General features: G+C 36.3%; 1 protein-coding gene across 1 annotated transcript in view; it reads right to left on the bottom strand.

Annotated features, from left to right (window-relative positions):
• The window catches only part of TPH2 (tryptophan hydroxylase 2), a 471,178-nt gene that overhangs the window by 332,562 nt on the left and 116,380 nt on the right, over window positions 1-22,236 (bottom strand). The window lies entirely within an intron of this gene.

The following is a 22,236-nucleotide window of genomic DNA, read 5'->3' as shown; positions in this document are numbered from 1 at the left end:
AACCAGGATTACCTCTTGCTACAACGCATGGACAAAACTTAGAGATCTGCTTGATAAGCAAAAATAACTGCATTTTAGATTTAATGTAATGTATAATAACTTGAATGAGTTGATGTTTAATGGACACTCCTGTAAATAGGTGCTTTTTCTTTTGTGTGTGAGGTTTAGTTGAAATTTGTTAATTTATTATTGAATTAAATATGTAAAGCACACCAGCAGTCCACGGCAAGGATGGATAAATAAATTAATTTAATGAATAAAATAGTACAGGAAAACAAAGATAAGCACTTTCACATGCAGCTTCTTCAGATCTAACAAATAACACAAAAACACATGATGTTTAAATAATAGCTCATTATACAATGTATCCAATCACATAAAGTGCATCATTAAGTTGCTATGGTGTAATTAATAGCATACAATTACCAATGCTCATGCACAATGTATATACATCTCCTAAATGTATTATCAAATGTAAAATGAATAAAATATAAACTAATACAAGGCATAATGACACAACTGTGTATAAATTTCAGCTAAAATAATTGTCTAAAAGAAAAAAAATCATCAATTGTTAAAAACCAAGAAAGTATACCATGGTATACACTAAATACAAACAAACCTAAAAACACCTCTTGAGCATATAAGTGGGTATAAATAACATAACTAATATACCACTACCACAAATTATCAAGTTAAGTATACGGGGGAATCTGCATGCCTCCAATGTATAGACCCTATAAAACTGATAATAGGGTGCAGAGAGTGAAATGTATAAATATAATCTAGAATGTTACTTCTTAAGTGGCCTGATTCTTAGTGCAGGTTGCACCGAAACATGTTCATTTAGTCCAGGTGGACAATGTGCTCCTAGTCTAAAAATCCATCTCATCTCTGCTTGGTAGGTTCTATTTGTTAAATCACCCATTCTAGCAGCCATTCCTACAACTTCCAATACTACAAATTTAAATACATGTGCGTTACCTGGAATCTACATATGCTTGGCTATCGCGCTGTATGTCATTCCTCTTTGTGCACAGCATATATGATCGTGTATTCGCTCCCTCACCCTTCTATTTGTTTTACCAACATAGAAGCTCTGGCATGCTGTGCAGTGTGCTAAATATACCAAGTCCCTAGTATTGCAGTCTGCTTTAGGAAGGTGTGCAAATGATTTATTACTAGTAGGGTGTGTAAATATATGTGATTCATCTATAAAATTATAATATGAACATTTGTCACATTTAGTAGTGTGTTGTTCTATATTAGTAACTAACACTCCACTGGTAAGTTTTGGAAAACATAACCTCTGGCATATAGATTTCTTATTTTTGTATCCAAATCTGGGTCTGTCACCCACAATGGAGGATATCTCTTTATTAGTGCCTAGAATGGTCCAATGTTTAGATATTATCTCCCTTATTTTCCTCTCATCACTAGAAAATGTGAGACTAAAGAATGGGGCAGTATTTCTCTGAATATTAACAGCCTTAGGCCTTGTAGTGTGTTTGGAATAATGAGGTTTAGCCATTGTTAATCTCTCTCCTCTGACCATTTCTTGCATAATATTCACCTCAACAGTACGATACCCTCTAGAGCTAAAATCAGAGTTTAGTTGTTCTAATCGTCTTTCAAAATCCCTATCATCATTGTGTAGTTGACTAATCCGCATATCTTGCCCTTTCAATACATTACGGAACACATAGCCAGGATGCATACTATTGTGGTGTACATATGTAGGTTGATAACACTCCTTCCTATGTAATCTAGTATCTATAGTATTATTATCTATCCTAATCAATAAAACATCTAAAAAGTCAATAGAAACATCCGAGTATTTACATGAAAACTCCAAAAAGTTTGTACTAGTGTTCAACATATCAATAAACTGATGTAACTGCAATAAATCTCCTCTCCATAACAAAAAGAGGTCATCTGCAAACCATCTATAGAAAGGAATGTATGACAAATAATACTCTGAAGCATACATAACATTCTCCTCCCATCTAGACATAACCAAATTGGCATAGCTGTTGGCACACGAAGTGCCCATTACTACGCCAGATGTTTGTAAATAGTACACTTCATTAAATGTAAAGACATTATTTTCCAGTATCATTTCAACTAACAAACATAAAAAATCCACATGTTTAATGTCATATACATTTCTACTTATTAACACATCTCTAACCATCTGTACCCCTTCATTATTAGGTATACTGGTGAACAAGGATTTCACATCCATAGTAACAAAGAACCCTAGATCTCTACCATTGTTCTCATTTACAAATATGAATAGATCATTTAGACAGTGTTTTGTGTCAATTAAAACTGATTTACATGTAGATAAAATAGGTTTGAACTGTCTGTCAAGATATATAGAAATTGGCTCAGTAAGCCATCCACTCCCTGCCACAATTAGTCTGAAGGGAGGATTCATTCCATCCTTGTGTATCTTAGGCAGACCATTTAAGACCAGTATTCTGGGATGTTCCACTAAGAAATATGTATACAATTCATTAGTGAGTAAAGAACTATCCAAACAATCTTTAAGTGATCTGCATATATTATCACCTGTTCTATGGATGGCTTCCAAATCTATAGACCTATATGTACTATTATCTTGAAGCATATTAATTATGCTGTTAATATAGAAATGCCTGTCCATAATGACTATCTGTCCTCCCTTATCCGCTGGTCTAATAGAGATATTACTGTCATTTTGCAGGCACTTCAAAGCACGTTATTCTGCTCTAGTTAAATTGACAAAACCATTTCTTCTTCTTTCATTATTTAACAGACTATATATGTCATTTTTACACATCCTCACAAATGTGGATTTTTTATGTTTGTTAGTTGAAATGGTACTAGAAAATAATGTCTTTACTTTTAATGAAGTGTACTATTTACAAACATCTGGCGTAGCAATGGGCACTTTGTGTGCCAACAGCTATGCCAATTTGGTTATGTCTAGATGGGAGGAGAATGTTATGTATGCTTCAGAGTATTATTTGTCATACATTCTTTTCTATAGACGGTTTGCAGATGCCCTCTTTTTGTTATGGAGAGGAGATTTATTGCAGTTACATCAGTTTATTGATATGTTGAACACTAGTACAAACTTTTTGGAGTTTTCATGTAAATACTCGGATGTCTCTATTGACTTTTTAGATGTTTTATTGATTAGGAGAGATAATAATACTAAAGATACTAGATTACATAGGAAGGAGTGTTACCGACCTACATATGTACACTGCAATAGTATGCATCCTGGCCATGTATTCCATAATCCGTTGAAAGGGCAAGATATGCGGATTAGTCACTTACACAACGATGATAGGGATTTTGAAAGAGGATTAGAACAACTAAACACTGATTTTAGGTCTAGAGGGTATCGTACTGATGAGGTGAATAGTATGCAAGAAATGGTCAGAGGAGTGAGAATAACAACGGTTAAACCCCATTATTCCAAACACACTACAAGAACTACAAGACCTAAGGCTGTTAATATTCAGAGAAATACTGCCCCATTCTTTAGTCTCACATTTTCTAGTGAGGAGAGGAAAATAAGGGAGATAATATCTAAACATTGGACCATTCTAGGCACTAATAAAGAGATATCCTCCATTGTGGGCGACAGACCCAGATTTGGATACAAAAATAAGAAATCTATACGCCAGAGGTTATGTTTTCCAAAATTTACCAGTGGAGTGTTAGTTACTAATATAGAACAACACACTACTAAATGTTACAAATGCTCATGTTGTAATTTTATAGATGAATCGCATATATTTACACACCCAACTAGTAATAAATCATTTACACACCTTCCTAAAGCAGACTGCAATACTAGGGACTTGGTATATTTAGCACACTGCACAGCACACCAGAGCTTCTATGTTGGTAAAATGAATAGAAGCGTGAGGGAGCGAATACACGATCATATATACTGTGCACGAAGAGAAATGACATACAGCGCGATAGCCAAGCATATGCAGATTCCAGGTAATGCACATGTATTTAAATTTCTAGTATTGGAAGTTGTAGGAATGGATGCTAGAATGGGTGATTTAACAAATAGAACCTACCAAGCAGAGATGAGATGGATTTTTGACTAGGAGCACATTGTCCACCTGGACTAAATGAACATGTTTCGGTGCAACCTGCACTAAGAGCCAGGCCACTTAAGAAGTAACATTCTAGATTATATTTATACATTTCACTCTCTGGACCCTATTATTAGTTTTATAGGGTCTATACATTGGAGGCATGCAAATTCCCCCATATACTTTACTTGATAATTTGTGGTAGTGGTATATTAGTTATGTTATTTATAGCCACGTATATGCTCAAGAGGTGGTTTTAAGTTTGTTTGTATTTAGTGTATACCATGGTATACTTTCTTGGTTTTTAACAATTGATGATTTTTTTCTTTTAGATAATTATTTTAGCTGAAATTTATACACAGTTGTGTCTTTATGCCTTGTGTTAGTTTACATTTTATTCGTTTTACATTTGATAATACATTTAGGAGATGTATATACATTGCGCATGAGCACTGGTAATTGTATCTTATTAATTACACCATAGCAACTTGATGATGCAAAACAACCAAATTGAGGGAAGCTGAAAATGACAACAAAGAACCCAAATACAGCTTCAGGGATGTTTGCCAATGAATATCCAAGAACCAAGTGGTGAAAACAGTAAAATAAACCTTCTTTATTAACGCTGTTAATTCCAACAAGTAAGACACGTTTTCGTTGCTGAATGCAACTTCTTCAGACAATGAAAGCTCCTGAATGCTTAGTTTAAATGCACCTTTAACAAATCACATGTTCTTCCAATTAAAAATTAAAGCAATATCCATTATAAAAGCTGTGTCCTTTAACTAGACGTGTGTTCTGCCATATGGAACTTACATACAAAATGCATATACACAAAGTTGACCTGTATGATATGAAAAAACACACATACATATATCTCTCATTGTCAAATAAATAAAACTACATATTACTTAATGATCTTAAAACAATATTAAAAACCTCTAAATATTAAAATATATCTATACAATACTGGCCTTAAGTTTTAGTATAGGCTTGATGGAAATGTAGTCATTTAGACCCGGTTTTTTATTTGAGTCCAGGGAAATTTGCCAGTGAGTCTCCTTTTGTTCCAGCCTAGCCTGCCATGGTCCCCCCCAGGATCCTTTTCTATACCCTCCAATACAAAAAATCTGTATCTGGCTGAAGGACATATCAAGGTGTGTTTGTACAAAGCATTATTAGTGTTGGCTTTTTGTACATCGTACATGTGTTCGTATATCCTACGTCTGAGTGTACGCTCTGTTTTGCCCACATAGTATGCTGGACATTGTGTGCAAATAGCCAGATATACCACTCTTTGACTGTTACAGTTGAAATATTCTCTAGCTTTAATAACTCTATTTAAAGCTGTAATAGTCACTTGTTCGTCCTGTATAATATAAGGGCATTGTGAGCAAGTACCACATTTGTATGTCCCCTTACGTATACGTGTTGTTTTATTCTGGTAGGGGACCTGTTCTAACAAACTCTTGATATTTCTACCCCTACTGAAAACAGTTTTGATTTCTTTGCCTTGCAGGTTGGGTAAATCTGTAAATGCCTTGAATGCTTCCCATTCCTGTACCAAAATATTCCTGATGTCGTTGGAGTTACTACTATATTCTGTGATAAAGGCATGCTCAAATACATTGGTATTTTCATTCCTATCCTGTCTCGATGAAGTAGTTCCTACCCCTAACACTGGGGCATATCTGTCTTTTCTACCAATAATAACTTGTTCTTGAATTGGACTGATGAACCATGCTGGATATCCCCTCTCCTGAAACATGGACATCAATTTCTGACATTCCGTGAGGAAATCTTCATCCTCGGACGTCATACGTGATGTTCTGACGTATTGCCCCTTCACAATACTTTTTTTCTGATGTAACGGGTGCAGGCTATTGAAGTGAATATAGCTGTTAGAATAGGTGGGCTTTCTGTATATATTAGATTTAAAACTCCCTTGTGATGTCTTACTAAGCAGAACATCCAGATAGTCAACCTTATCATCATATATTTGATGCGTAAAGGTAAGGAAATCTGTTGTGGAAGCTAGATATTCCATAAATTCCTGAATATCACTATAGGTCCCTGTCCAAAAAATACAAATATCGTCCAGAAACCTATAGTAAGCTACCCAATGTTGTTTAAAGCTACTATTAAGTACAAATTTACTTTCCCAAATCGAAAGAATGATGTCTGCGTACGTCGGTGCACAGTTAGCCCCCATTGCCACACCTGAAATTTGCTTATAATATTCTCCACCAAAATGAATAAAGTTATGATGTAGTACTAATTTCATTAAATTCATGATCAAAAAATTGTCCCTAAGTTTTTAAATATTATTAGTATTTAAATTTCTAGTATTGGAAGTTGTAGGAATGGATGCTAGAATGGGTGTTTTAACAAATAGAACCTACCAAGCAGAGATGAGATGGATTTTTGACTAGGAGCACATTGTCCACCTGGACTAAATGAACATGTTTCGGTGCAACCTGCACTAAGAGCCAGGCCACTTAAGAAGTAACATTCTAGATTATATTTATACATTTCACTCTCTGGACCCTATTATTAGTTTTATAGGGTCTATACATTGGAGGCATGCAGATTCCCCCATATACTTTACTTGATAATTTGTGGTAGTGGTATATTAGTTATGTTATTTATAGCCACGTATATGCTCAAGAGGTGGTTTTAAGTTTGTTTGTATTTAGTGTATACCATGGTATACTTTCTTGGTTTTTAACAATTGATGATTTTTTTCTTTTAGATAATTATTTTAACTGAAAGTTATACACAGTTGTGTCATTATGCCTTGTGTTAATTTACATTTTATTCGTTATACATTTGATAATACGTTTAGGAGATGTATATACATTGCGCATGAGCATTGGTAATTGCATGCTTTTAATTACACCATAGCAACTTGATGATGCACCTTATGTGATTGGATACATTGTATAATGAGCTGTTATTTAAACATCGTGTGTTTTTGTGTTATTTGTTAGATCTGAAGAAGCTACATGCGAAAGTGCTTATCTTTGTTTTCCTGTACTATTTTATTCATTAAATTAATTTATTTAGCCATCCTTGCCGTGGACTTCTGGTGTGCTTTACTTATTTAATTCACTTATCAGTTTACACAGCAGTGGTTTTATCTCTCTTGCAACATTTTTCGACAGGACTGTTAATTTATTATGTTCACAAATCTCTGACTGTAAATATTGTTGTGATTATTTTACAAATTAAAAATCCAATAAAAATAATGGTAAATTTTGAGTTATACCAAGGAGGGAACTAGGTTTTAGATTCATGGAGCCCTGGCTTTCTGAGCATACACTGACAAATGGCACATAGTAGAGAACAACCCAGGCAAAAGCATGGATGTGGAGATACACAGTATGCATTTGTTGAGCTTTGGGGAGCTGTTTGGGGGTAGGACCTTCTTCAGGGGTGTCCACTGAGTCTGGCTGACTGATCCTCTCCCAACTGCCTTACATTTGTCTGTCTCCACAGAACAAATGAGCTGATGAGGCCTTATAGCCAGAAAACAAATGGAGCCTAGAGCTCTCAGCTTGGTTAGTAGGTGCCTAGCTGTCACACCATGAGAATAATGAATGGGTCAAAGGGGTGTAGGAAGTGGAATGATTGAGCAAGACCCAGTGGACAAAAAAATACAGTGGGTGAGAGTCAGTAGAACAGCTTTCTTGAGCTACATAGATAAGATTGCAGCATTTTGGTAGTCATCTGCCATGTTATGTAAAAGTTTCTAGGAGAGAACAACATTATTATAACAAGTAAATAACTGATTACAAGAACATTAAATAGCTTAAATTAATTTGCATGTATATGTATCATTTTGCTTATTCAGGCCCCCCTCTCTCCCCAGTGCAAATGTGGCACCTCAGTAAAATTTCTAGGCATGTTGGATGCTGGTAAAACATGTTCACAATTCTTTCTTCTTATGTGAGCAGTCAGATCTGCAAGTACTGACCAGCAAATGACAGCAACAGAATAAAAGATTTGTTTCTATCTGCTGTCCATCCCTGTGATTTGTCCCTAACTTCCTGAAAAGTTTCTAGCATAACAGGATTTATGTTTGTCTGCATTTTCTGAAGGATACAAATCAAATGTATGTCATTATTTTATGAATTCAATCCTCAGTAATTTGTCCGAAAGTCACAGACTTCATGAGGAGCAGACCAAACATATGAGGCAAAAATCAGGACAGTCTGTGAAAAGCTGCTAAGTTGAGAGGCATGGTTGGCGAGTGTAAATGTAAGGGATTGTGTTACACTGCCTTTCTGACAGCACTGGCTAAGTACTTTATGGTTTTATGGCTTTACAACTTTGAAAGCCAGAAAAACAGGTAGCATTTTTTTACTGTAACTAATAGTACATGGAATAGATAAAGCTAAATACACTACAAAAAATTAAGACTGAGTCTCTGATCCAAAACTTCTGTTATGTGTTCTCAACATGGATGCCAAGATTCGCCTCTTGAGCTTTGCTGTCGAGGTACATTTCTTGACATCCATGTACTGAACACATAATAAGTTGGTTAGGATTGGCAACCCACTCATAATCTTTTATATGAAGCATCAATAATATATGTTTAAAATGATAGCTGTAATAAAATACAGCATGCAGTAATGTCTAGTACACATTTCATTTTGCAAAATGTAGTAGGTGAAATAAATAAATGAGAATTGAATTAGAAAGCAGTCATACTGCTGTCTAAACAATGTGGACTTTTTGATTTGCAGTTTAACCACTGTATGTTGTAGGTCTGTAGTATGCCTTTCTTTGGAGGTAGTCAAACTATCATGTTGGGTAGCTTGTCACTGGTATAAGTTCTCTACATTTCCAATGAACTGTTATTATAATGTGGTAGAAATATGTCACTGTGCACCCTGTTTGGTGTATAAAAGAGGAGTATGAAACTTTCAGAAAGGACTTACTAACAATTTTTGTTGTGCTTTTTATGTGTTAACTGAGACAAGACATGATGGGATGACAAAATAACAAATTACAAAAAAGCCATTGTCACCAGTGAAAGCTATGTCTAATGGGAAATACATGGTCAGTTTTACACAAACACACCCATATAGAATAGATGGGGTAAAGACTTAGTACCTCACAGGATCAAGCATGTATACATCTTGGGACTTGCTTTACTATCTTGGATACTTTGTTTTGACATATATAAAAGTGAAGGATGTTTAAGTTACAGTGTGAGTGGCATCACACTAGCCTTTCATAAATGGTTTTAATGGTGGGAGAGACGCAGTGACATGGCAGTGTTCCTTTCATCAACCTTTCATGAGTTAACTCTTTTCTTTGTGATGGGAGGCTTGAGGGTAAAGGGTGTTCATGTTTTATAACTCAGCTCATATATAAACTGAAGAGTAGTGTGGGACATAATGCCAAAGTCTATCAAGTCTTCCCCAATAATGAGTATGCTTATTTATTTAATGTGTAAAGTCTGGGTTAAAAGGCTATAGTAGCATTGATACCACAGACATTTTTTAGCCAGGCCATGAGTGAAATGCAAAAATGTAGTGACTACCTGGCCATAAAGATGAAAAATAAAGCAAGACCAGGGAAACAAATGCAAATGGTCAAGGCTGACAGGAACAAAACAATATTAAATAAACTAGAATATCACTTTAGGGTCAAATGAGTGCAGTAAATGAGAATCTTAAAATTGTAGTGCAAGGGGATTTCTTATAGCAATAACCCACGCCTGGGTGTTGGTAATGCTGGATTTACCCACAGTTGGTGTGGTTTGGTCATGCGGGCGAAGCCCGGGTGGCCAAACAAAGCCAACCGTGGGTAAATCCAGCATTACCCACACCCAGAAGTGGGTTATTGCTATTATACAGTGACATTATTTAAGAAAAAAAAAAATTACTTTTCTTAAATAATGGCATTGTATAATGCCTCCTTGCTGCCCTTCCGCAGCTGTCTGGTGTTCTGCGGCAGTTCTGATGTACTGCGCATGCACATGCCTACGCAGTACATCAGAGCTGTGGGCAAAGCAATGGAGAAAGCAAGATCTCCGTTGCTTTTTAAAAACTGTTTCGCTATGTTAAATGGGTTTAACATAGCGAGACAGCTTTAAAAAAAAGCAACGGAGAATATCCGTTGCTTTTAAAGCTGTCTCGCTATGTTAAACCCATTTAACATAGCGAGACAGTTTTGAAAAAAGCAACGGAGAAAGCAAGATCTCCGTTGCTTTTTAAAAACTGTTTTGCTATGTTAAATAGGTTTAACATAACGAGACAGCTTTAAAAAAAGCAACAGAGAATATCCGTTGCTTTTTTAAAGCTGTCTCGCTATGTTAAACCCATTTAGCATAGCGAGACAGTTTTGAAAAAAGCAACAGAGAAAGCAAGATCTCCGTTGCTTTTTACAAACTGTCTCACTATGTTAAATGGGTTTAACATAGCGAGACAGCTTTGAAATAAGCAACGGAAACCTCCGTTACTTATTTTAAAGCTGTCTTGCTATGTTAAACCCATTTAACATAGCGAGACAGTTTAGAAAAAAGCAATGGAGAAAGCAAGATCTCCGTTGCGTTTTAAAAACTGTTTCGCTATGTTAAATGTTTAACATAGCGAGACAGCTTTAAAAAAGCAACGGAGAATCTCCGTTGCTTTTTAAAGCTGTCTCGCTATGTTAAATTCGTTTAACATAGCGAGACAGTGTGAAGCAATGGAGATCTTGCGTGTTACGTTGCTGTAAAAAAAAGAGTTATAGTAAAGGAAAAGGTCTGGGTGACCGGACCTTTTTCCATTACTATAACTCTGATTTACAACGTGCACGCTGACCAATCAGCATGCACGTTTTTGAATATTTAATGGGGGGTCGTTATATAATTGCAAATAAACCTCACTATCCCTTCATCTGTAACATCTTAAAACTCCGTAACAAAAGTGTGATACAGTGCTTTCACAAAGTCACAACTCTTGCACAAAGCAACTAAAAAGCTCAAGTTTTCAGTACCATGTACTGTATACTGCAAAACAGTTTTATTTATTATTTATTTTACATTTGTTTACCAGGGTAGCACACTTATCAAAGCTGACCAATTGCAGGTACATCTAGGTTACTTTCAACGTTTGCAAAGTAAAACACAATTGTACAATGCCATTTGAACAAGCACGATTAAGATATAACATAAAGTTAGAACTTAGTATAAAAGTAAATAAGCAGTCCAACGAAATAGAATAAAAGATTTTTGGATGAAGAGTATTTACATTATATTAGATGGCTTTGCACTATTTAAAGCATTTAAAATGGCAACTGAGCTCTGTAACATGCCAGATAGAATGCAAACTCATGCATATTTTGAAACATGATACTCACAATGCACATGCTACTGTCATAAATTCTGCACCTATAAATACATACATATTTTTAGTTCTAATTATGCTAAAATCTATGAGTACAGGACTGATGGCCTATTTCACCATATAAGGTTAAAGAATGGTTTCATTTAAAAGCTTATAGTTTATATAATTGTACCATATACCAACCCATAAATACTATTTTAAAACCTGCCTTCTATACCTTTTACAAATTATCTTAATGTGAAGGTTTAGCAAAAAAATAGACACATGGGATGAAATTCATCAGTCTTTTTTTTCGCTTGATCTAGTACTCAGAAGCATTCTAGACACATAGGTGCATGGCAGGCTGGCAGGCAAAATATTGTATGTAACTCATCTATGGAATTTTCAGAATCATATTTTATATCATTTTGAAATGGATAACATGGAGTCGTTATATCCTTCCTTACTATATCCTATGGGATTTAAAAAAATGCAGATCCCCCACACACGTTTCTATATTATATCACACAAACTTTCAAAGTACGTTAGTCAGTCTCAGATATATCCTTGTTAGGTTTTCAGATCAAGATGCACAAAAATTAAATCAATGCACTGGAGTGGTTTGGCTACATAAAATGGCAGACAGAGAGATAGTGAAATGGTGGCAAAGTATCCATTTTTTCTGAATGGCAGTCTTCATATACTGAATCACAAAATCTTCAGAAGCACATTGCCTGAAAATTTCAAGTTAAAACTTTAGTGGTCTTTTAAAAGTAGGGAAATTAATTGTGATTGCTATAACATTCTCTCAAATATTTCAAGCCAAAAATCATTTAAATTTCTGGGAAAAAATCAAGTCTTTTGTTCTTAACTGTTTCAAAAGTAGAACTATCTGTAATAGTGCATAATAAACCATACTTTGCTTACCCCTTCCCATCCTTTGCTCAACCATATGAACATCATTGTTCCACAGCTAACTGTATTTTGAGTTTGGGGTGAAAAGAGGATGCTCTGCACCATCGTCATTTAACTTTTTCAAGCATGCACATATATCTTTAGTTGACTCCACAGGAAAACAAGAAACTTTTATGCCCAGTTAAATGTGTATAGGTTTTTATTTTATGCATTTTCAAGTGATCTTTGAAAGAGATATCAATGAACTTAGCCAAATGGAATGAATCAGTTACGTTTTACAACCTACAATCTGAACAGTCTCATTGGCAATACATTTTTCTACAGATTCCTTTAAAATGTTTGTTTGTATATTCTGTTTTAAATGCATTTTATAAATTATTATTACTAGCATCTGTATTTGTGCAAAATCATTATTTTATCCAAGATATGTGAAATGCATCTGGACTATATGAAAGTATATTCTTCTCTAATTCTGAAAACATTATCTGGCATTATTGATGCCCACAGAAGCATACACTTTTCATTTAATGCTTGTGCTTTCTCCCTTTTTGTGACCATACTATTTGAAAATATGAATAAGGAATTAAAAAATCTAATCTTCAAAAACTGCCTGTTGAGCTAGCTAAGGTAATGTAATAATCTGATAGCAATCTGATAATAGCCCTCTGTGCAGATGACATCATCTTTTGGGGCACTGGCAAATAACCTAAGGCAATTTGTAGTTCCCGCAATAAAATAGCTGACCAAGTCTGTGATCAAAAGTGTTTGATTGTCATCCTCAACAAAACCAATACCTTGGTATTTGTCACACAAAAATACCTGCAAACATTTGCTGACAGCTGCAATCCTACTGGCCAATAAAAGAGAGTTGATTCTATAACATATCTGGTACTCTGGTTAGACCCATCACTAAATTTTTAAAATCTCATACACAATCTTAACTATAAAGTATCAGACCTTCTCTATAATTGCCATTCCATCTCCAACCTCCTAACCAGTGAAGAAAGTGAAGCCATTGGGGAAAAAATACTTCTACCTATCCTCAAATTCTTTCTTATCATCATAGACTCTACCTTTGTAAAAATACACAAGAACTTCAAATTATAAAGAATTGTATATACCATTCCATTTCACTACTGGTGCAAGCAAAAACAGCATTATTGTATGACCATATCAGACTGGCTACTCATTTCACATGCAATCAGACTGCTTATTAGTCAAATCATTTACAATGTGCTGTTTTTAGATCAATGCAAAACATTACACCTGCTACCCACTATAAAAGAATCCATCATGTCATTCAAATTCCTCAGCGTTTTCACTTGTCTCTCCACTACACTCTCTGGTTTGCAGTAACAGAGTTTTTTCCCAGTTTGGTCCCTCCATATGGAATTCTTTTCCTAGTACACAGTATATACTCCCTTCTTGTGCTTCTTTAAAAACTGTTAGTTGAACTCTTACCCGTACAATCAGTCAGCTTGGAAATGTAGTAGAGCTCTAATTTAAAGCACATCCACATCTGATTCAGGTCCACAGATCTACCTTGACTTCTCAAAAAATGCACTACTTTATCTCAGAATTACTACTGAATACCATGTGACCTATCTACTACATACTACTGAGATGTATCAGACCTTATTGACAACTACTTATGTTATTCACTGTTTTGACACGATTATCATATACTATTGTATTTCTATATTTTTGCATATAATACATTCCTTTTAAGGGGATCCATCATGCTTTTATCCCCAGGCCTCCACTGAAAAAGGGTCTTCCATGGCCCAGTTGGAGTATCCCAGTAAACAAACACAATAAATAAATACATAAATAATTTTACCTAACACTGTGCCTGGTACAGTCACTGTGTAAAACATCACTCCTATGTGTTATAGTATATATTATTGCTCATATTACTTGCCTAATTCTTCTATTCTGCAAAAGGTCATGACTAAAAAGGGGTCCTAGAAGTTCAGTTCAACTACATGTGAAATAAAATAAAATAAATATTATTTAGAGACTGAAGTTTGTGTATATGACTAACTCTAGACAGATGCTCTCCTCTTCCAAGATACTTGTCAATGCTAGTGCTTTTATGGGTAGTCTTTAAGCTTGGATAGTAATATTATAACAAACAACCATTTGTGGTGCAAGTTGTTGTGGGATATAGTCACAAGTGGTGTGATTTGGTTATGAGGGCATAACACATAAACTCATGAGATCAAATCCAAATGTCGGTTGATAGTAAAATGTAACACAACCTACATGAAAACATTAATATTTCACTGCAGTCTAGTGACATCAGTTGCATTTATTTGATCATTGATAGACACTACATACCTTAGTGATCTGATACACAGAAATGTAGTCCAATTAATTTTATATCAGGAATATATAATCTTTTTATATAAGGTTAGTACTATGCCAAAAGTATTTGGATAACAGGAATAAAAGATAAAGATGGGGGAGGAGTGTTATGGAGCATACCGCAGAAACGTCCGATCATGTTTAAAAAGAAAGGTGACAGGGAAAGTCGAAAGCTACATAGTCATGGGAAAGCCCAGAGCTTGGTGGAAGATGTGACAGGTCCATAGTGAGTGCTGTGAATACAGTGCAATGTAAACACTGAATCAAAACTATATAAAATATTTGTACCTAGAGGGCCTAATAAATGATGTTGGAGCCCAGATGCTGGAGATAGGAGTAGCAAAAAAGAGGTGACAAGTGTATTTAAATGAATGAATCACTTGGAAAATATAGTCCCGGATCAGGAAGAAGGTATAAGAACAATATGTATGTGTAAAGACTTAGAAAGTTGTAGCTTCAGGGATGGATAGAAATAGAGAATAAGAAGGATAATGGAAGAGCAGTGGTGATATGAGAGGGGATACAGAAGGGATTTAATAATGTTAGATTGGATTATATGTTCAATGTGTTGGAAAAGATGGTGGCTAAATGACAGTGTTATATAATAAGCCATGAGTGAATTAAAAAAAAAGTAAATGGAGTAAATTTATTTATCTATTTATATTAGTTTTCCAGAGTAGTACACCAATCTCCAAAGATATTTTTCATACTCAGCTCAGGAGTGGTGTCTGGTTACATGACTTGCTCAGTCACATGGGCAATGGAGACTGAAGAAATCAAACCTTGCACCTCTGTACCACAGAAAATAGGGCATTGACAGTTCCTTAATTTCTAAGCAAGCTGCCAGATGATTAGGGAGGTAGGAATGAAAAAGGGACATGGTAAGTTTGCCTGCTGACAACGTGATTCATTTTGAATGTAATAGCTGGGTAGGTGCAAATATTAAAGGAATGCTGTAGGTAAATGGGGAAGAGAGAAGAGAATTGGGGTTCATTTATTTATGGGCAATTGTATGATTTTTATGGAAAATATGGAGAAGCAGTTACCTAGAATTCTGGACACATTTGTGAAGTTTGGAGAAGAAGCCTTATTATATCTTGATCCAAAGATGTCTGTGGTAATACCATTTGGGGGTGAAAAGGGAGAGGTGGACCTATCATGGGCAAGAGACAGGCAAAAGTACTTAGGCTTGCAGGTATATCAGGCTATGAAAGAGATCAGAATTGTGAACTAAGAGTATTGAAGAAAGTGTAAGCAATGCTGGATAGATTGTAGCACAATATTTTACCTTAGTAGAAGGATAAAGGTAGTGAGGTGCGTGGTTCTGCCAGATATATTATACTTAGCTAGGCATCTAGGGATGACTGTATAAAACAGGAGTGTGGAAGAGGTGCAAAATGTATGTGACAAGTTTGCGTGGAAGAGGGACAGAAGGATGGGAGGATGTTGCATGCCAGATTTTGATACATATGCAACAGCATTAAATATTGAGCAAAAGATGAGGAGCTATGACAATAGGGAGCTAAAATGGGTAAAGTGGAAAGAGGGGGTTAGGTAAGCAGGGAATGGTGTGCCATATTATGCAGAAGAATAAGAAACAAATTATAAAAAGGTTTATGGGAAAAGGGGTGGATTAAATGGCGGAGGAGAACTTGGTGGTAGGTAGACCAGTGAACTATGAGAGGGAGGAGGAGATAGGTGGTGCATTAGTTAAATGGGCAGGCAAATAATAAAATAAACAAAAAAAAGAAAAGAAATGACTCACATCCTCCTCACCCATCCTCTGCATCTCCTTCTCTACAAATGTTTATTCTCCCCATATGTCTGGCCCCATGCAAAGAGTGAAGGATTTTAACAGGAAAAATGGGGTGTTCTTGGAATGGAAGGAGGTGAGATACAGGTTTGAGATGTAAGGAGGTGAGTAGTTATAAAGAGAACATGGGGAAAGTAAAGAAGATGATGGAGAAGATGGGAAGGAATGTATGAAGTAGATGAGTAGTAATGGTACCAGGTTAGAAAAAAATTACAAGGAGCTGAGAGCAGCTAGGACGGATAATGTTATGAAGAAATTAAGAGAATACTGGGAAAGGGGAAGGAAGGTTTGGGGCAAGGATGACTTTTGAGACAAGCTGTGGGGAATGTGCGAAAAGGGTATGGTCCACTAAGATATGTGCATTGGAGAATGGTGCACGAGTGGTATAGGGCAGTATATTGGGTGGGGAGATGATAGATGGTGGAGGTGAGTCACAGTAGGAGTTGACCAGTTGCATGTGTAGTGGTATTATTGTGAGGTAAAGGTGAGTAGAAGGAGATATGGAGAACATAGTTGAAGATTTATGGAAGAAAAATAAATATTAGCTTGGTTTCTGCCTGTTTGGGGTAGACGAGGCTGGTTGTAGATGGAAGAGGGAAGCTAGAGTGGTAATACAATTTATTGCAGATGGATTAGACAGATATTGCATGGGGCCAGACATAGGGGGAGAATAAACATTTATAGAGAAGGGAGGTGCAGAGAATGGGTGAGGAGGATGTGAGTCACTTCTTTTTTTTTTTGTTTATTTATTATTTGATATGCAATGTTTGCTTTGAGGGTATTGATGGAGAAGTATAGAGAAGGTCAGAAAGAGTTGCATTGCGTCTTTGTGGTCTTCGAGAAAGCATATGACAGGGTGCCTAGAGAGGAGTTGTGGTATTGTATGAGGAAGTCGGGAGTGGCAGAGAAATATCTAAGACTGGTACTGGATATAAACGAGGGCAGTGTGACAGTGGTGAGGTCTGTGATAAGAGTGACGGATACATTCAAGGTGGAGGTCGGATTATTCAAGGATCAGCTCTGAGCCCTTTTGTATTTGCAATGATAATGGACAGGTTAACATACGAGATAAGACAGGAGTACCCATGGACTATGATGTTTGCAGATGACATTGTGATTTGTAGAGAGAGTATGGAACAGGAAGAGGAGACCCTGGAGAGGTGGAGATATGGAGAGGAAAGGAATGAAGGTCACCAGGACTAAGACAGAATATATGTGTGTGAATGAGTGGGAGGACAGACGAATGGTGAGGATGCAGGGAGTATATTTGGCGAAGGTGGATGAGATTAAATACTTGCGATCAATAGTTCAGAGTAATGGTGAGTGTGGAAGAGAGGTGAAGAAGAGAGTGAAGGCAGGGTGGAGTGGGTAGAGAAGAGTGTCAGGAATGATTTGTGATAGACAGGTACCAGTAAGAGTGAAAGGGAAGGTCTACAAGAGGATAGTGAGACCAGATATGTTATATGGGTTGGAGACGGTGGCACTGACGAAAAGACAGGAGTCAGAGCTGTAGGTGGCAGAGTTAAAGATTTAAGGTTTGCATTGGGTGTGATGAGGATGGACGGGATTAGAAAAGAGTATATTAGAGGGTCAGCTTAGGGTGGACAGTTTGGAGACAAAGCCAGAGAGGCGAGATTGCATCGGTTCAGACATGTGTGAGGAGGGATGCTGGGTATATTGGGAAAAGGATACTAAGGATGGAGCTGCCAAGTAAGAGGAAAAGATGGTCTCAGAAAAGGTTTATGGATGTGGTGAGAGAAGACATGCAGGTGGTTTAACAGAGCAAGATGCAGAGGACAGGAATAATTGGAAACAGGTGATCCACTGTGGCAACCCCTAACAGGAGCAGATTAAAGAAAAAGAAAATTTGTTAATTGATAATTGGGTAAGTGGGCTGGTCTACTGACACTTTTCAGCCACAATCCAGCTTCTGAAAAATCATTTAAAAAAAACAGCATTTCATGTAACAAGATTAAATAGCATAGAATACAGAGCATAACATTGTAACAAACCCTGTGGTATTGGACTGCAGTGCAGAGGGTCCTGGACCCTAGTCCAGGGTATGCAAACATGAAATAATTATTTCAGAAGGTACATACTTTTAGAATATAACAGCATTCAGTAGAAGAAAAGAATTGGGGATACCCAATGTATTAGAAAGTATGACGCAAAGTAGCTAAACCTGTGTTAGAAGAAATGAAAACTGAACCCAAGAGTGTAGAAACAGTGACTGAAATGCTAACTGCTCTATAATTCACACAGATTTAAACATACAGCATCTACATTATGTACATTAACTATGAGATACCAGAGTATGATCCAATATTGTATTGAAGCTTACTTTAAGTTACCCTAATTTAAATGATATTAGCCATTGTCTTCAAAGCAATTGTTTCATTACTTAGGTGATTATGTAGTGCTTTTTAAAACTCAGTAAGGAGATGGGTTTAAATGCAATCAATAGCAGACAAATAGAAATGTGGGAGAGGAAGATAGTAGATGGAGGGAAGGGTGCAAAGAATGTTGTGATGTTGGATTAAATGAAGATATTTAGGAAAAAAGTGTATATGAGGAAATGAAAGAAAATGCCATTATTAATAAATGTCTAGTGCAAGGAGGCTGTTATGCTAGATAGTGGGAGATAAAACCCAACCTTCTATACTTAAGTTGGGGGATTAGCTATGTTGAGAGACTCAGAGGGTTTGGGGGATTGATATTTATAATGCAGGTTATGGATAAAGTCATAATTCTCAACTGTCTAGATTTCCTCAGAATATCTAGATTTTTGCGTCATATTTTTGGTCTGCTCCTCTTGAAATCTGTGTTTTTTTGGCAAACCACAGAGAATGGAATTCACTAAATAATGATATACACTTGAGTTTCAGACTTCATATCCTTCTGAAAATGCAAGCTAAAACAAAACGTGTTATTCTAACAACATTGTAAGTTTCTAAGAGCAATATTTAAAATCTGTCCCTATTTTTGCTCCCCATTAGTTAAGACTTTGTCCAGATTTCTTGTGTTAGGAAGTTGAGAGGTATGGATAGAGTCTATAACAGTGATGCTATAACAAAATAATATTGTCTTATAAATGTATATTTATTTATTTATTTTATTTTATTTTAAATTTTTTTTACAGGGAAAGTCCGACTGGATATATGTCCATTTTCAGTGGAGGACCGGGGGGAAAAGCTCCAGAAAGCAGAGTACAAATATATTAGGAACAATAGAAACATTTAGAGATAAGTATAATATGCAGTTTTCAGGAGGGTTACAAACTTAGATAAAACATAGTAGACAACATCAGTTATTTTTTGTGGTTATCTATGGATATGTTTATTTGCTCTTAAAATAAAAACAATGAAAAAAATAATAGGTGAAGATAAAAATAATGAAAAAATAATAGGTGAAGATGGATGGAAATATTAATCTAATGCAGTGCATTGCTTGCATCTTTTAACTCCTTAGTATATACCATTGAATCACTGTAAGTCTCCTAGTATGACAGCTTCATACCTAATGAGATTTTGTTTTGTAAACATTTCTTTAGTACTCCACTGTCCACCAAGTAATTATAACAGGAAATTAGTTTGTATCTAAGAGAACCACTTATGCAACAGAGTTTTGACACATTCAAGACCTTATCTGGTATCACTGTTTAAGATTTAGGTTGAGCAAAAAAGTTGAACACACATATAGATACACACACACATATACCCACACACACAATTCAGAATTCCCACTACATTTGTTTAATTTGTTTACAGATCAGGAGAGGAAGATGCAGAACGTTAAAAAGGCTTACTCACAGAGTGACTAATGTTTTAATTATCAGATATTTTAAGGATATGCAGAAGGCAGCAGGTTTGGAACACTGCTACATTTTTTCAGAATTCATTCATTTGTTAAGTAGACTGGTCTATGCATTCTTTTCAGTGACAGCTTGGACATAGTCAAATATGATGAAGGAGGCTATTTATTTTTTTTTGTTATGACTGCAATTAATTTTCACAATTACATTGCGAGGATACATTTCATGCAAAAATGTTAAATAGGCTCATAGGTTTATAGGTTTAGGCTAGGCTAATGACCACTGGGGCCTTTGTAAGGATAGCCATGCAACCCAAATGTACCCCATGAATTACTGTGCCTTCGAGGTTATGTTAAGGGGTGTATGTTGGTTAGGGCATGATTTAACAGCTGCTGCTGCTGCTGCTCATCAGGGACCAGAGATGAATTTCAGACTCCCCATCCACTGGTACAGGTTGTGCTCATATAGGGTTAGGGAAGGGCTCTACTTCACATGGATGGGAACCTTCTTCCTGAGAATGGGGCTTCTCTGAGATACATACCTTTTCCTCCAGCATGTCATATTTAAGTTGCAAGCAATGTTTAAATCCTTAGATCTAGTTAGATCAGGGTTTTTCATTTTACAGTAGTTATTAGACATTAGACAGGGTTGTTGTGTCTTTCGGCTTATCCCGGTTAGGGGTCGCCACAGTGGAACTCCGGTCTGCTAATGTTTGGTAGTGGATTTTTACGTGCCAAGTTACCAGCCCTGACGCACAACCTTCAACGAAGGCATGCCCATTCAAGCATGCCTCCACACAGAGGACGCTCTAGCTGAGAATCGAACGCGACAACATCTTGCTGTGAGGTGACAATGCTACTGCAGCACCACTACCACGGGTAGACATTAGACATTAGACGGGGTAAAGAATAAAATAGGCTTAGAAATGGTGTTTCATTTATGCATGCATTTTAGAAAAGCAGAAAGAAAAGAATCTTTCACTAAATGTTGACCTTGCTGGCTAAGCATTGAGATAATAGTTTCTCAAGGAAAGATTGCAGACAGTTCTTGTTCTCTGCCTTTCTCAAGGGAGGAATCAAGAGATAAGTTAACTGCCAGGTACCTGTGAGGCTACAAAACAAGATGTAGCCTGAGAACCAAGATTAGGGGTGTGAATGTAGTCTATAGAGGAAATTTACTGGGAAAAAAAGGATATAATATGTGAAGTTCAGGATAGCAGTCAGTCTAGTCTGATGCAAGACTGGTTCAAATGTAAGTTTGGTTTAGATGAAGTCATGATATTCATGCTTACAGTTAATGCTATATGTGTATCTTTGCTTATACTGATTTGAATATGCTGCTATAATCTGCTGCTTATTGGATGTTACACACTAGAATAAAACTCTTAGAGGACACTGTCCATTTAGTGGTTAGACAGAAACAGATTGTGCAAGCATCAGATGTCAGTAATAAGATTTTTCTGTAGATACTGATATTGCAGCAGTGAAGCAGAATTCACCAGTCCCAGCAGTTGAATTTTTTTTGTAAAGAATCTGGGCATGTCAAAAAAACAGTGTCCTAAATACTGGGTATGGAAACACAAGCGTGTGGAAGCTGGTATTGATGATTCACTTCCAGTTGTTTCTAATAAAGCTAGCCAGGTTAAAAGATCTGAGTTTGGGGCAGTGAGTGAGTGAGGTTACTGACAAACCACCTTATTATTCGCAGTATGATTTAGTGTATCCCTGTCTGGATGGTTTGAAATCTGAATCAGATACCACTCTGATAGTTCCTACAGCTCCTGCTCCTAGTGACACTGACAATAATTTATTGCTTTCTGAGGGGGGAGCACATAGTGCACGGCTAGCGGCAGGAAATTCTGTTACTTTTTCAGATACAAGGCAGCCCACTATGGTTAATGACTGG

Source organism: Protopterus annectens, chromosome 15.part0 (genome assembly GCF_019279795.1).
Source record: "Protopterus annectens isolate FY-2018-M chromosome 15.part0, PAN1.0, whole genome shotgun sequence".
NCBI lineage: Eukaryota > Metazoa > Chordata > Ceratodontiformes > Protopteridae > Protopterus > Protopterus annectens.
This window is presented reverse-complemented; position numbering and strand designations above follow the sequence as displayed.